Source organism: Lepisosteus platostomus, chromosome 15 (genome assembly GCF_059453375.1).
Source record: "Lepisosteus platostomus isolate fLepPlt1 chromosome 15, fLepPlt1.hap1, whole genome shotgun sequence".
Lineage (NCBI taxonomy): Eukaryota > Metazoa > Chordata > Actinopteri > Semionotiformes > Lepisosteidae > Lepisosteus > Lepisosteus platostomus.
The window spans coordinates 537,501-552,985 of NC_142625.1; the positions used below are offsets into that span (position 1 = coordinate 537,501).

General features: G+C 57.4%; 7 non-coding genes across 7 annotated transcripts; all 7 read left to right on the forward strand.

The window, feature by feature from the left end:
* The first annotated feature begins 654 nt into the window (after window positions 1-654).
* Window positions 655-845, forward strand: LOC148647389 (U2 spliceosomal RNA). Its single transcript, XR_015927393.1, has one exon. It is a non-coding gene; the product is annotated as a U2 spliceosomal RNA (small nuclear RNA).
* Window positions 846-1,714: 869 nt separating this feature from the next.
* LOC148647390 (U2 spliceosomal RNA) lies at window positions 1,715-1,905 on the forward strand. The gene has a single exon (XR_015927394.1). It is a non-coding gene; the product is annotated as a U2 spliceosomal RNA (small nuclear RNA).
* A 6,584-nt stretch (window positions 1,906-8,489) lies between these two features.
* Window positions 8,490-8,680, forward strand: LOC148647391 (U2 spliceosomal RNA). Its single transcript, XR_015927506.1, has one exon. It is a non-coding gene; the product is annotated as a U2 spliceosomal RNA (small nuclear RNA).
* An 869-nt stretch (window positions 8,681-9,549) lies between these two features.
* LOC148647392 (U2 spliceosomal RNA) lies at window positions 9,550-9,740 on the forward strand. The gene has a single exon (XR_015927395.1). It is a non-coding gene; the product is annotated as a U2 spliceosomal RNA (small nuclear RNA).
* An 865-nt stretch (window positions 9,741-10,605) lies between these two features.
* On the forward strand, window positions 10,606-10,796 carry LOC148647393 (U2 spliceosomal RNA). The gene has a single exon (XR_015927396.1). It is a non-coding gene; the product is annotated as a U2 spliceosomal RNA (small nuclear RNA).
* Window positions 10,797-11,661: 865 nt separating this feature from the next.
* On the forward strand, window positions 11,662-11,852 carry LOC148647394 (U2 spliceosomal RNA). Its single transcript, XR_015927397.1, has one exon. It is a non-coding gene; the product is annotated as a U2 spliceosomal RNA (small nuclear RNA).
* Window positions 11,853-12,721: 869 nt separating this feature from the next.
* Window positions 12,722-12,912, forward strand: LOC148647395 (U2 spliceosomal RNA). Its single transcript, XR_015927398.1, has one exon. It is a non-coding gene; the product is annotated as a U2 spliceosomal RNA (small nuclear RNA).
* Window positions 12,913-15,485: the final 2,573 nt, after the last annotated feature.

Consider the following 15,485-nt stretch of genomic DNA (forward strand, 5'->3'; position numbering starts at 1 on the left):
CGTCTCGACTCTCTGGGCAAGCAGGCCGGCCCCCTTTTCGGCTCCCGTGCGTTTTCCCTCCAAAAAACTTAGGTTTTTCAGCCTTTTCCCAGGGAGGCAGGCGTGGCTTGCTTGCTTGCTTGCTTGCTTGCTTGCTTGTGTGTGTGTCCGTCCCCGTCCCTGCAGGCGGGCCCCTTTCGACAGCTGGGCGTTTTCCCTCCCAAAAACTTAGTATATCCACCTTTTCTTTCTTTTTTTTCGGCAGGCAGGCAGGCAGGCGTGTGTGCGCGCGCGCGCGCGTCCCCGTCCCTCCCTCCCGAGAGAGAGCTGCCCCTTGCCTCTGCCCGCAGGTGCTGGCGCTCGGCTTTCGCTTGCAGCCGGTTGGGCGCAGCTGCTGCCGGTGGGAGGGGCCTAAGCTAAGGAGGCCGGGCGGCTGGCGCCCCCTGCGGCTGCGGTCGTTGTCGGGCCGTTGACAGAAGATCAAAGAGCAGGGCCCCCGCCCGGGACTGGCAGGAAGGCAGGCGGGCAGGCAAGAGAGAGGGGGAGCAGAGTCCCGCGGCAGGCCTCTGGCTGCAGGGAGGCCGGCGGCTGCGCGGGTCCCGGGCTCCAGAGGAGTCGGCCTGCGCCACTGTGCGCCAGCGGAACGCCCGCGCGTCGGTCCGCGCCTTTGTGGGCATCGCTTCTCGGCCTTTTGGCTAAGATCAAGTGTAGTATCTGTTCTTATCAGTTTAATATCTGATACGTCCCCCATCGGGGGACCACATATTAAACGGATTTTTGGAACAGGGAGCTGGATCAGGAGCTTGCTCCGTCCTCTCCACGCATCGGCCCGGTATTGCAGCGCCTCCGGGAGCGGTGCACCACCTTCTCTCAGCGGTGAAAAGACAGACGTAGGTAGGTAGCTAGCTAGCTAGCTAGCTAGCGAGCGAGCGAGCGAGCGAGCGAGCGAGCAAGCAAGCGGAGTGGACTGGAGCTCCTTCTTCTCGGGTCTCGTCCCTCGTCCCTCGTCCATCTGTGTGTCTCTGTGTTCTGTCTCTCTCTCGCCCTCTCGGTTCCCGTGCTCCCTCTGTGCGCTTTCCCGCGTCTCGACTCTCTGGGCAAGCAGGCCGGCCCCCTTTTCGGCTCCCGTGCGTTTTCCCTCCAAAAAACTTAGGTTTTTCAGCCTTTTCCCAGGGAGGCAGGCGTGGCTTGCTTGCTTGCTTGCTTGCTTGCTTGCTTGTGTGTGTGTCCGTCCCCGTCCCTGCAGGCGGGCCCCTTTCGACAGCTGGGCGTTTTCCCTCCCAAAAACTTAGTATATCCACCTTTTCTTTCTTTTTTTTCGGCAGGCAGGCAGGCAGGCGTGTGTGCGCGCGCGCGCGCGTCCCCGTCCCTCCCTCCCGAGAGAGAGCTGCCCCTTGCCTCTGCCCGCAGGTGCTGGCGCTCGGCTTTCGCTTGCAGCCGGTTGGGCGCAGCTGCTGCCGGTGGGAGGGGCCTAAGCTAAGGAGGCCGGGCGGCTGGCGCCCCCTGCGGCTGCGGTCGTTGTCGGGCCGTTGACAGAAGATCAAAGAGCAGGGCCCCCGCCCGGGACTGGCAGGAAGGCAGGCGGGCAGGCAAGAGAGAGGGGGAGCAGAGTCCCGCGGCAGGCCTCTGGCTGCAGGGAGGCCGGCGGCTGCGCGGGTCCCGGGCTCCAGAGGAGTCGGCCTGCGCCACTGTGCGCCAGCGGAACGCCCGCGCGTCGGTCCGCGCCTTTGTGGGCATCGCTTCTCGGCCTTTTGGCTAAGATCAAGTGTAGTATCTGTTCTTATCAGTTTAATATCTGATACGTCCCCCATCGGGGGACCACATATTAAACGGATTTTTGGAACAGGGAGCTGGATCAGGAGCTTGCTCCGTCCTCTCCACGCATCGGCCCGGTATTGCAGCGCCTCCGGGAGCGGTGCACCACCTTCTCTCAGCGGTGAAAAGACAGACGTAGGTAGGTAGCTAGCTAGCTAGCTAGCTAGCGAGCGAGCGAGCGAGCGAGCGAGCAAGCAAGCGGAGTGGACTGGAGCTCCTTCTTCTCGGGTCTCGTCCCTCGTCCCTCGTCCATCTGTGTGTCTCTGTGTTCTGTCTCTCTCTCGCCCTCTCGGTTCCCGTGCTCCCTCTGTGCGCTTTCCCGCGTCTCGACTCTCTGGGCAAGCAGGCCGGCCCCCTTTTCGGCTCCCGTGCGTTTTCCCTCCAAAAAACTTAGGTTTTTCAGCCTTTTCCCAGGGAGGCAGGCGTGGCTTGCTTGCTTGCTTGCTTGCTTGCTTGCTTGCTTGCTTGCGTGTGTGTCCGTCCCCGTCCCTGCAGGCGGGCCCCTTTCGACAGCTGGGCGTTTTCCCTCCCAAAAACTTAGTATATCCACCTTTTCTTTCTTTTTTTTCGGCAGGCAGGCAGGCAGGCAGGCAGGCGTGTGTGTGTGCGCGCGCGTCCCCGTCCCTCCCTCCCTCCCGAGAGAGAGCTGCCCCTTGCCTCTGCCCGCAGGTGCTGGCGCTCGGCTTTGGCTTGCAGCCGGTTGGGCGCAGCTGCTGCCGGTGGGAGGGGCCTAAGCTAAGGAGGCCGGGCGGCTGGCGCCCCCTGCGGCTGCGGTCGTTGTCGGGCCGTTGACAGAAGATCAAAGAGCAGGGCCCCCGCCCGGGACTGGCAGGAAGGCAGGCGGGCAGGCAAGAGAGAGGGGGAGCAGAGTCCCGCGGCAGGCCTCTGGCTGCAGGGAGGCCGGCAGCTGCGCGGGTCCCGGGCTCCAGAGGAGTCGGCCTGCGCCACTGTGCGCCAGCGGAACGCCCGCGCGTCGGTCCGCGCCTTTGTGGGCATCGCTTCTCGGCCTTTTGGCTCAGATCTGAAAGTACGTGGCCTGACCGCGGCTTGACGACTGGGCTGGGGGACGAGATAGCAGCGACGGAGAGGAGAGAGGGGAGCATCGGCGGCGACGGCGGCGGAAGCCTTTTTTTCTGCGACTTACCAGAGGGAGCGGCGGAGCGGAGAGGACGGAGGGATGGAGCCGGCTCCTGATGGTGCTTTTGCTACGGCAGGGAGGACCCTGGCCGGAGAAGAATTTAGAAGACCTGGAAGAGGATCTGAGGAAGAAGGAAGGAGAGTTGATGTGGCAGTTGCAGCTTCGGGGAGCAGTGTGGTGGCAAGGTCAGTAGAGGCCGCTGATAGCAGAGAAGGAAGACCTGGAAAAGGACCGGAGAAGGACGGTGGGAGAAGCTATGCGGCTGCTGCTGCTTCAGCGAGAAGTTCAGCGGGGAGACCATCAGAGGGCGCTGGCAGCAGGGAAGGTCAGTTTCGGCACACAATTCGGTTTGTGCAAAAAGCAGAATTGGGGGAACGGGCCTTGAGAGACAGGGGAATCTTCGGGGACGACATAGTTCGTGGAGTCTTCGGTCTAAGCCCCACGGATGTTTATTGTTTACAGGACTTTTTGGGTAAGAAAACATATGACCTGTTTCTGGTGAATAGAGTGGTCTGCCACAGAGTGTGGGAGATGGTGAAGGCTAAGAGGAATGAGAAGCCTCTGAGTGATTACATTATCGAGCCTTTATTTGTAAGAGAAAACAGGCCCTTAGTTGTTCAGATGTTCAACCCATACGTGCCGGAAGAGGACATAGAGGTGTTCCTGAAACGTTTTGTGGATATAACAGCAAAGGGCGTAAGAATAAATGACAGGAACGGCTATTGGTCGGGGAAGTTCCGATATTTTGTGCGTTTGAGGACCCTCAGTGCCCAAGAGGATGGCTACCTGCATCCTCCTGCAATGTTTTTTATCGGGGCTAATCGGGGTTATGTCAACTACCCGGGACAGCCGCTAACCTGCAGGAGATGTGGAGGAGAAGGACATTTTGCAGCCAACTGCAGGGAAACAGTCTGCAAGCGATGTGGCAGGCCGGGACACCAGGGTGCTGAGTGCAAGGCGGTGAGGACCTGCAACCTGTGCGGGGCGGAAGATCATTTGTATAAGGACTGCCCCTTGAGCCATGATCCGGTAAGTAGGGGAGCGGCAGGGGGCGTGCCTGAGGCTGCTGGGCCTTCCTCGGCCATTTCTGTTTCAGGTGCAGAAGACAGGGAGGAGGAGACCAGGGAGACGGGGGAAATGGAAGAAGGAACGTCTGGGGGATCGACAGATGACGACAGGCAGAAACCGGTGGCAGACCAAGAAGCTGAGGACAGAGGGCCTGCTTTGAGCCCGGAGGTAGACTTGGAGGAGGGTTCCACAGGGGTGGAGGAAATTGCTGCTCGGACTGCTAGAAATTTGGAGACCATGCAGGACATTATGAACACTCTCCAACAGACTATGGGGGAAAAGGAAGGGGGAATGGATTGGTCGGGCGGGACCGCTAAGAGGAAATTGGAAGGGGGGGAGAGCAGCGAGGAGGACTCTACCCCGGAGGTGGTAGCAGAGACAGCCCTTCAGCCTAGTTCTGAGCCTGATAAGCAGGCGGAAGGGGAGTCGGGGCATAGCAAGCGGCCCTGTGGGGCTGTAGTGGTAATGGCCGCGGTGACGGAAGATTTTCTAGAAGAGCAAAAGATAGATGAAGAGGGGCAGATTGATCTGTCCTCTTGCCCCGGTTTGTCTGCATTAGTACAGGAGGGGGTTATTTTTGAGTTGGAGGGTAGAAACCTCATTAAGATCACGTGTAGGGACCTTAACATAGCAACGGATGCACAACGAGCATTGCTAGATATACTTAAGGACAGGGAACATCAAAAGGCAGGGGACATGGCCAAAAGAGACCGCCAAAGACGGTACGATGACTTACGCCGTAGGGTGCGACAGTCGGGGAGCCTCTACAGACTTGACCTCGAGACCTCCAGTGCTTTCCTGAAGCATTCCACTTGGTATCGAGAAGGGGTGAGATACCCCAAGGGTTTTGAGAAAATTAAAGAAATCCTGAGGCAATTTGGCAGTGTCAAGCCTAGTTTTGATCACAGCGGAAGGGAAGTGCTGGGAATGGGTCTCGAGGGAAAGAAGAAGGAGGACGTGGTGCGGTGCGCATACGAGCTCCAGACCTACATCAAAGAGGGAGAAGGTAAAGTCCAGAAATCCTGGGCCTAAATGACCAGCAGCTACTTGACCTTGAATGTGCGAGGGCTACGGGATAAGTCCAAGAGGGTAGCTGTTTTTGCGGCTTTAAAAGACCTAAGGTCTAGTGTGTGTTTTTTGCAGGAGGTCCACCTTAAAGATGGAAAGGATGTGGAGGAACTGACTGCTTTGTGGGACCGTGGTCCCTCAAGGTGGAGTACTGGAGGTGTGCACTCCTCTGGAGTAGGGATCCTTTTCGGGGACCCTCAAACAGAGTGTGGGGAGGTGAGAGTGAGCGTGCCGGGAAGATTGTTGAGTGTCGATGCAAGAATGGATGGGATTGATTTTAGATTTGTGTGTGTGTATGCGCCAGCAGCAATGAGGGAGAGGAGGGATTTTTTAACTCATTTGGGCACATTGTGTGTCACAAATAGAGTAGTGGTGATTGGAGGCGATTTTAATATAGACATTGATAAGGAGAAGGAGGGGGATGCCAGAGTGGTCAGAGACATGTTAAAAATGTATAACCTAAAAGACTGTTACAAAGAGGCTCATCCGCAGCGGGGGGGATACACCTGGAGCAACACCAGAGGTGTAGTTAAAAGGCTGGATTACATTTTTACCTCTAGTTCAGTGGTAGTGGAGACAGTTAAGATCACTCCAGTGTGGTTTTCTGACCACTGTATGGCAGAGGTTCGAGTAGCAAGATCTGGGACTGAATTTGGCAGGGGGGTGTGGAGATTGAACTGCGTCGTTCTGGAGGAGAAGGCGTACTTGAAGATGATGGAGAAACTTTTAGTGCGGTGCTTAAATAACGGAGTGGGAGATAGGTCTCTGCTGGAGATCTGGGAGGAAACCAAAGAAATAATAGGGAAGGCTTCTAGAAAGTACTGTAGGGAAAGGAGGAGGAGGGAAAGGAAAGAGCTTGAAAGCCTAGAGAAGGAGTTGGAAGTGGCTTTTAGGGGTGGAGAGGATGGGACTCCTTCAAGCGAAAACCAGGTAGCTACCTTACTGAAACAAATTAGGAAGCACCACGAGCGAAGGGCGAGGGAGTTCCTGTTTCGGGCGCGTGTGGAGTTTTTAGATCACTATGAGACGTGCTCCAAATATTTTTTTAACAGGATCCGAGGAAGACAAGAGAAAAGGGTTTTTCATTCCATCCTAGCTACCAGCGGGAAGCAGGTAACGGACCGGGAGGGGATGCTCAGAGAAGCGGCTAGGTTTTACGAAGAGCTTTTCGCTGAGAAGGTATGTGAGAGGGAAGCTGCAGAAGAGGTCCTTCAGACCCTGCAAGCAACCCTGACGGAGGAAGAGAGAGAAAACTTGGAAAGGCCCTTTGAGCTGTCAGAGTTAGAGGCAGCAATGAGATCCTTGAAAAAGGGGAAAGTGCCGGGGGTGGATGGGATCCCTGTAGAGTTTTACAGGACCTTCTGGCCGATCTTAGGACCCTTCCTCTTGGAGGTGATGGGGGAGATTTTCAGTAAGAAGAGCATGGGAAAATCAATGAGGGAGGGTATTTTAACGCTGGTCTTTAAAAAAGGAGACCGAACCGAGCTTAAAAATTGGAGACCCTTAACCTTGTTGTGTGTGGACTATAAGATCATGGCTAAATTGCTTGTTCACAGACTTTCGAGTGTGATGGCTACTATAATCGGCAGGGACCAGACATGCGGAGTCAGAGGAAGATCAGGGAGGTGGACGCTGCAATTATTGAGAGACATCATCGCATGGGCGGAGCAAAGGAAGGTACCATTAATGCTTGTCAATTTAGATTTGGAAAAAGCATTTGATAGGGTGTCCCATGATTTTTTGTGGCTGATTTTGGAGAAGATGGGGTTTGGGCCAATCATGATTGACTGGCTAAAGACCTTGTACAGCAAGGTGGGCAGTAGGGCTGTTATAAATGGTTGGCTGGGCAACCTAGTGAGTCAGAAGGCGGGGGTGAGACAGGGCTGCCCTCTCTCCCCTTTGTTGTTTGCAATTTATATGGAGCCTTTTGCGGCGGCCATTCGAGCTGAAAAGGGAATAGATGGTTTGATACTGCCAGGCAGTGGGGGAGAGAGGGTTAAATTGACAATGTATGCAGACGACGTGACCCTTGTAGTGGACTCAACTTTCAGCCTAAAAGCTGCCTTGGAAGTTTTTAAAACCTTTGCGAGGGCATCTGGGGCAGCTCTTAATGCGAGCAAAAGTCTAGTCAAGACTTTCGGCCCCTGGGATGCGACGCAACAATGGTTTGGGGGTTTTAAACTGTGCACAGGACCTTTTAAAGTCCTGGGAGTGGACTTTTTGCGAAGAGGCTCAGGAGGCCACAACTGGGGCTCCAGGATAGAGAAGGCAAGGAGGAAGATGGGGCTGTGGACCAAGCTAAAATTGACCATGGTGGGTAAAATTTTAGTATTAAAAGTAGACATACTGCCTCTTTTCGTCTACTTGGTGTACGTGTACCCCTTGCCGCCGAGGTACAGACGACTTTTGGTCGGCGAAGTCTTCCGGTTTGTATGGGGTGGCAGATACGAGTATGTCAAGCGTGTGGATATGGTCCGGAGGCTGGAGCAGGGGGGTAGGGAAGTTCCAGACTTTCCATTGAAGCTTGATTGTATATATGTTTCCAACTTATGTCTAGCTTTGGGTTCCCCTATAGAACACGCATACCAGTACTTTGTACGCTTCTGGTTTGCACAGTTTATGACAGTTTTGACAACATGGTCTAACTCAGTGCCGCATGGAAACGATCTGCCCTGGTATTATAGACATGCTAAACTGTGGGTGGCAAAGTACTGGGACCGGCAGGACACAACAACAGTGCTGAGCCATAGAAAATTATACCAACAACTGATAGAGACCACTAAATCCCCTCCTGAACAGAGAAAGAAAGCAGACGTGTGGACCAGGATCCAGCCGCGAGGCTTGGATCACAGACTGATTGACCTCAACTGGAAGGTGGCATGGGGTAGGCTACCGGTGAGAGAGGTACTTTATAAGCACAAGCTGACAAAAACCTATACATGTCCGCGAGAAGGATGTAAGGCTACAGAGTCAATAAGACATGTTTTTATCGATTGTGTCTTTGTGCAAAAGGTATGGATGAAATGTCAGCGTTTTTTTGATCTTTTAGACGGATCTTTCAGAGTCACAACATCGGTTGTTTTGTACGGGATTAAAGGGGGGGCTAAGAAGGGCAGCCTTCAGTTTTTGTTATGGCTGTTAATAAGCCTCGTCAAATCGGAGGCGTGGGAGGCGCGGGATGTTTTAATTAAAAAGGGGAAAGAAAGATCAGTGCAAGGGGTTTACCAGAAGGTGCTGAATGACATTAAAGGGCGCATACAGAGGGACGTGCAAAGATGGGGCTATCATGCGGCCCGGGAAAGGTGGAAGGGTTTGGTTTTGCTTTAACGTTTTTCATGAGTATTTGTGTTGGGTTTGATCTTGTGAATAATGTAAATGGACGTTTTTGTTTCTTGTTTTTTCTGTTATGATTGATTTGTTTTCTGTTTTTCTATTTTTGCATTAAAAACAAAAAAAAAATCTGTTCTTATCAGTTTAATATCTGATACGTCCCCCATCGGGGGACCACATATTAAACGGATTTTTGGAACAGGGAGCTGGATCAGGAGCTTGCTCCGTCCTCTCCACGCATCGGCCCGGTATTGCAGCGCCTCCGGGAGCGGTGCACCACCTTCTCTCAGCGGTGAAAAGACAGACGTAGGTAGGTAGCTAGCTAGCTAGCTAGCTAGCGAGCGAGCGAGCGAGCGAGCGAGCGAGCAAGCAAGCGGAGTGGACTGGAGCTCCTTCTTCTCGGGTCTCGTCCCTCGTCCCTCGTCCATCTGTGTGTCTCTGTGTTCTGTCTCTCTCTCGCCCTCTCGGTTCCCGTGCTCCCTCTGTGCGCTTTCCCGCGTCTCGACTCTCTGGGCAAGCAGGCCGGCCCCCTTTTCGGCTCCCGTGCGTTTTCCCTCCAAAAAACTTAGGTTTTTCAGCCTTTTCCCAGGGAGGCAGGCGTGGCTTGCTTGCTTGCTTGCTTGCTTGCTTGCTTGTGTGTGTGTCCGTCCCCGTCCCTGCAGGCGGGCCCCTTTCGACAGCTGGGCGTTTTCCCTCCCAAAAACTTAGTATATCCACCTTTTCTTTCTTTTTTTTCGGCAGGCAGGCAGGCAGGCGTGTGTGCGCGCGCGCGCGCGTCCCCGTCCCTCCCTCCCGAGAGAGAGCTGCCCCTTGCCTCTGCCCGCAGGTGCTGGCGCTCGGCTTTCGCTTGCAGCCGGTTGGGCGCAGCTGCTGCCGGTGGGAGGGGCCTAAGCTAAGGAGGCCGGGCGGCTGGCGCCCCCTGCGGCTGCGGTCGTTGTCGGGCCGTTGACAGAAGATCAAAGAGCAGGGCCCCCGCCCGGGACTGGCAGGAAGGCAGGCGGGCAGGCAAGAGAGAGGGGGAGCAGAGTCCCGCGGCAGGCCTCTGGCTGCAGGGAGGCCGGCGGCTGCGCGGGTCCCGGGCTCCAGAGGAGTCGGCCTGCGCCACTGTGCGCCAGCGGAACGCCCGCGCGTCGGTCCGCGCCTTTGTGGGCATCGCTTCTCGGCCTTTTGGCTAAGATCAAGTGTAGTATCTGTTCTTATCAGTTTAATATCTGATACGTCCCCCATCGGGGGACCACATATTAAACGGATTTTTGGAACAGGGAGCTGGATCAGGAGCTTGCTCCGTCCTCTCCACGCATCGGCCCGGTATTGCAGCGCCTCCGGGAGCGGTGCACCACCTTCTCTCAGCGGTGAAAAGACAGACGTAGGTAGGTAGCTAGCTAGCTAGCTAGCGAGCGAGCGAGCGAGCGAGCGAGCGAGCAAGCAAGCGGAGTGGACTGGAGCTCCTTCTTCTCGGGTCTCGTCCCTCGTCCCTCGTCCATCTGTGTGTCTCTGTGTTCTGTCTCTCTCTCGCCCTCTCGGTTCCCGTGCTCCCTCTGTGCGCTTTCCCGCGTCTCGACTCTCTGGGCAAGCAGGCCGGCCCCCTTTTCGGCTCCCGTGCGTTTTCCCTCCAAAAAACTTAGGTTTTTCAGCCTTTTCCCAGGGAGGCAGGCGTGGCTTGCTTGCTTGCTTGCTTGCTTGCTTGCTTGTGTGTGTGTCCGTCCCCGTCCCTGCAGGCGGGCCCCTTTCGACAGCTGGGCGTTTTCCCTCCCAAAAACTTAGTATATCCACCTTTTCTTTCTTTTTTTTCGGCAGGCAGGCAGGCAGGCGTGTGTGCGCGCGCGCGCGCGTCCCCGTCCCTCCCTCCCGAGAGAGAGCTGCCCCTTGCCTCTGCCCGCAGGTGCTGGCGCTCGGCTTTCGCTTGCAGCCGGTTGGGCGCAGCTGCTGCCGGTGGGAGGGGCCTAAGCTAAGGAGGCCGGGCGGCTGGCGCCCCCTGCGGCTGCGGTCGTTGTCGGGCCGTTGACAGAAGATCAAAGAGCAGGGCCCCCGCCCGGGACTGGCAGGAAGGCAGGCGGGCAGGCAAGAGAGAGGGGGAGCAGAGTCCCGCGGCAGGCCTCTGGCTGCAGGGAGGCCGGCGGCTGCGCGGGTCCCGGGCTCCAGAGGAGTCGGCCTGCGCCACTGTGCGCCAGCGGAACGCCCGCGCGTCGGTCCGCGCCTTTGTGGGCATCGCTTCTCGGCCTTTTGGCTAAGATCAAGTGTAGTATCTGTTCTTATCAGTTTAATATCTGATACGTCCCCCATCGGGGGACCACATATTAAACGGATTTTTGGAACAGGGAGCTGGATCAGGAGCTTGCTCCGTCCTCTCCACGCATCGGCCCGGTATTGCAGCGCCTCCGGGAGCGGTGCACCACCTTCTCTCAGCGGTGAAAAGACAGACGTAGGTAGGTAGCTAGCTAGCTAGCTAGCTAGCGAGCGAGCGAGCGAGCGAGCGAGCAAGCAAGCGGAGTGGACTGGAGCTCCTTCTTCTCGGGTCTCGTCCCTCGTCCCTCGTCCATCTGTGTGTCTCTGTGTTCTGTCTCTCTCTCGCCCTCTCGGTTCCCGTGCTCCCTCTGTGCGCTTTCCCGCGTCTCGACTCTCTGGGCAAGCAGGCCGGCCCCCTTTTCGGCTCCCGTGCGTTTTCCCTCCAAAAAACTTAGGTTTTTCAGCCTTTTCCCAGGGAGGCAGGCGTGGCTTGCTTGCTTGCTTGCTTGCTTGCTTGCTTGTGTGTGTGTCCGTCCCCGTCCCTGCAGGCGGGCCCCTTTCGACAGCTGGGCGTTTTCCCTCCCAAAAACTTAGTATATCCACCTTTTCTTTCTTTTTTTTCGGCAGGCAGGCAGGCAGGCGTGTGTGCGCGCGCGCGCGCGTCCCCGTCCCTCCCTCCCGAGAGAGAGCTGCCCCTTGCCTCTGCCCGCAGGTGCTGGCGCTCGGCTTTCGCTTGCAGCCGGTTGGGCGCAGCTGCTGCCGGTGGGAGGGGCCTAAGCTAAGGAGGCCGGGCGGCTGGCGCCCCCTGCGGCTGCGGTCGTTGTCGGGCCGTTGACAGAAGATCAAAGAGCAGGGCCCCCGCCCGGGACTGGCAGGAAGGCAGGCGGGCAGGCAAGAGAGAGGGGGAGCAGAGTCCCGCGGCAGGCCTCTGGCTGCAGGGAGGCCGGCGGCTGCGCGGGTCCCGGGCTCCAGAGGAGTCGGCCTGCGCCACTGTGCGCCAGCGGAACGCCCGCGCGTCGGTCCGCGCCTTTGTGGGCATCGCTTCTCGGCCTTTTGGCTAAGATCAAGTGTAGTATCTGTTCTTATCAGTTTAATATCTGATACGTCCCCCATCGGGGGACCACATATTAAACGGATTTTTGGAACAGGGAGCTGGATCAGGAGCTTGCTCCGTCCTCTCCACGCATCGGCCCGGTATTGCAGCGCCTCCGGGAGCGGTGCACCACCTTCTCTCAGCGGTGAAAAGACAGACGTAGGTAGGTAGCTAGCTAGCTAGCTAGCTAGCGAGCGAGCGAGCGAGCGAGCGAGCGAGCAAGCAAGCGGAGTGGACTGGAGCTCCTTCTTCTCGGGTCTCGTCCCTCGTCCCTCGTCCATCTGTGTGTCTCTGTGTTCTGTCTCTCTCTCGCCCTCTCGGTTCCCGTGCTCCCTCTGTGCGCTTTCCCGCGTCTCGACTCTCTGGGCAAGCAGGCCGGCCCCCTTTTCGGCTCCCGTGCGTTTTCCCTCCAAAAAACTTAGGTTTTTCAGCCTTTTCCCAGGGAGGCAGGCGTGGCTTGCTTGCTTGCTTGCTTGCTTGCTTGCTTGTGTGTGTGTCCGTCCCCGTCCCTGCAGGCGGGCCCCTTTCGACAGCTGGGCGTTTTCCCTCCCAAAAACTTAGTATATCCACCTTTTCTTTCTTTTTTTTCGGCAGGCAGGCAGGCAGGCGTGTGTGCGCGCGCGCGCGCGTCCCCGTCCCTCCCTCCCGAGAGAGAGCTGCCCCTTGCCTCTGCCCGCAGGTGCTGGCGCTCGGCTTTCGCTTGCAGCCGGTTGGGCGCAGCTGCTGCCGGTGGGAGGGGCCTAAGCTAAGGAGGCCGGGCGGCTGGCGCCCCCTGCGGCTGCGGTCGTTGTCGGGCCGTTGACAGAAGATCAAAGAGCAGGGCCCCCGCCCGGGACTGGCAGGAAGGCAGGCGGGCAGGCAAGAGAGAGGGGGAGCAGAGTCCCGCGGCAGGCCTCTGGCTGCAGGGAGGCCGGCGGCTGCGCGGGTCCCGGGCTCCAGAGGAGTCGGCCTGCGCCACTGTGCGCCAGCGGAACGCCCGCGCGTCGGTCCGCGCCTTTGTGGGCATCGCTTCTCGGCCTTTTGGCTAAGATCAAGTGTAGTATCTGTTCTTATCAGTTTAATATCTGATACGTCCCCCATCGGGGGACCACATATTAAACGGATTTTTGGAACAGGGAGCTGGATCAGGAGCTTGCTCCGTCCTCTCCACGCATCGGCCCGGTATTGCAGCGCCTCCGGGAGCGGTGCACCACCTTCTCTCAGCGGTGAAAAGACAGACGTAGGTAGGTAGCTAGCTAGCTAGCTAGCTAGCGAGCGAGCGAGCGAGCGAGCGAGCGAGCAAGCAAGCGGAGTGGACTGGAGCTCCTTCTTCTCGGGTCTCGTCCCTCGTCCCTCGTCCATCTGTGTGTCTCTGTGTTCTGTCTCTCTCTCGCCCTCTCGGTTCCCGTGCTCCCTCTGTGCGCTTTCCCGCGTCTCGACTCTCTGGGCAAGCAGGCCGGCCCCCTTTTCGGCTCCCGTGCGTTTTCCCTCCAAAAAACTTAGGTTTTTCAGCCTTTTCCCAGGGAGGCAGGCGTGGCTTGCTTGCTTGCTTGCTTGCTTGCTTGCTTGTGTGTGTGTCCGTCCCCGTCCCTGCAGGCGGGCCCCTTTCGACAGCTGGGCGTTTTCCCTCCCAAAAACTTAGTATATCCACCTTTTCTTTCTTTTTTTTCGGCAGGCAGGCAGGCAGGCGTGTGTGCGCGCGCGCGCGCGTCCCCGTCCCTCCCTCCCGAGAGAGAGCTGCCCCTTGCCTCTGCCCGCAGGTGCTGGCGCTCGGCTTTCGCTTGCAGCCGGTTGGGCGCAGCTGCTGCCGGTGGGAGGGGCCTAAGCTAAGGAGGCCGGGCGGCTGGCGCCCCCTGCGGCTGCGGTCGTTGTCGGGCCGTTGACAGAAGATCAAAGAGCAGGGCCCCCGCCCGGGACTGGCAGGAAGGCAGGCGGGCAGGCAAGAGAGAGGGGGAGCAGAGTCCCGCGGCAGGCCTCTGGCTGCAGGGAGGCCGGCGGCTGCGCGGGTCCCGGGCTCCAGAGGAGTCGGCCTGCGCCACTGTGCGCCAGCGGAACGCCCGCGCGTCGGTCCGCGCCTTTGTGGGCATCGCTTCTCGGCCTTTTGGCCTAAGATCTTGTAGTGTGTGGCTTGACCGCAGCTGCAAGACTTCTGTCAGAAGACGAGAAGGGCGACGGAGGAGCGGCTGGAGAGCGGAGAGGAGCGCGGCCATACCCCCTTTTTTTTTGAGGACCGGAGAACGTTGGATAGGAGCGGATTTGGAGCGAAGCTGGTGGTGGAGCGGTTTCCTGGGATTGGAGCGGAAGGAGCGGAGAGCAGCGGCGGGGCCCGGGCCGGGCCATCTTCGGGATGGCCGAGGCACCGGCCTCCTCCGGGAGGCCAAGAAAAGAACCGAGCCTGAAGTGGACAATTCGCTTTTATTGGAAGGCGAGTTGCGACATGGCCGGTAGGGATATGTTTGTGGAGCGAATTTTGATGGACACCCTGAAGGTAGGGAATATTGAAGTACTATGTGTTCAGGGAAATTGGATGGAAAAGTACTTTGATGTCTCCTTTGTTGATGAGAAGACTTATAAGAAAGTGTCGGCAGATTGCGTAGAGAAACAGGATGGGAAATGGATGCAGGCCTTTGAGTGTATAGGGCTGGCCTCTGATAACACTCGATGGATAATCCTGCATATGTACGATCCGTACCTGTCAGATGACGATGTTACGGCATTCCTAGAAATGCACACCGAGTCGGTTGACAGTACTAAGAGGATTAAGGATAAAAATGGTTACTGGACAGGGAGGAGGCAGTTCCAGGTGACCCTGAAAGAGAATAGAAATTATGAGGGGGGCTTTTCACATCCCCCGGCGTTGTTTGCGTTAGGGGGAAGCCGGGGCTATATGTTTTATCGTAACCAGCCCCCGTTCTGCCGGAGATGTCACGAGGTGGGACATCTGGAAATGGATTGCAAAACCACCCGGTGTACAAGATGTGGCGAGGATGGGCACACTAAGAGGAGCTGCAGAAAGAAGGTATGTTCATTGTGTGGGGAGGACGACCATCTTTATAAGGCCTGTGCGAATAGAGACCTTGCATATGTGGCCGCAAAGAAGGGCTCGGCCTCCGGGATAGTGGTAGACGGGGAGTCGGAAGAAGAAGGGGAAACAGGTTCCGGATGGGAGCGGGGGCGCGGGGAGGTGCGGAAACAAAGAAGAAAGAACCGTAGAAAGGGTATGGTGGCTCGGGATGTGAGGGAAGGTAAAGGACAGGACCGGAATACGAAGGATCAGGAGAAAGAGGCACCTCAGGGTGCTCTTTCGGCAGGAGGGGTGGAGGAGGTACAAGAAGAGCACGTGGAGGTGCAGGTTGAGGAGCAAGTGGAGGTAATAGAGGAGGAACCTGGTAGAGTGGAGGAGGCGGAGGTAATCGAGGAACGTGTGGATGGAGAGGAAGGGAGCACGAACAGGGAGAAAGCCCACCCCAAAAGGCAACGGGTGGAAAGTGAGGAACTTGTTACTGCAGACGGTAAGAAACCTAAAATAAAAGAAGGGGTACCTGCAGGGGAGGACAGTGAAGGCAGTGAACCTGACGAGATCCCCCCTTCGGAAGATCCGAGGCCAGAGGCGGAAGATCAAGCTGACCTTGAGGGGACGGAAGGTTCCCTGCCACCGGGACAGCAGGTGAGGTCATCCCAAGTATATGGTATGATTTCGGTATTAAACAGGCCTGGGGAGGACGGGAGCCCTATGGCCTTGTGTCTACCAGACACGCCAGGGAGAACAGAAGAAGAGATGGAGCAGGA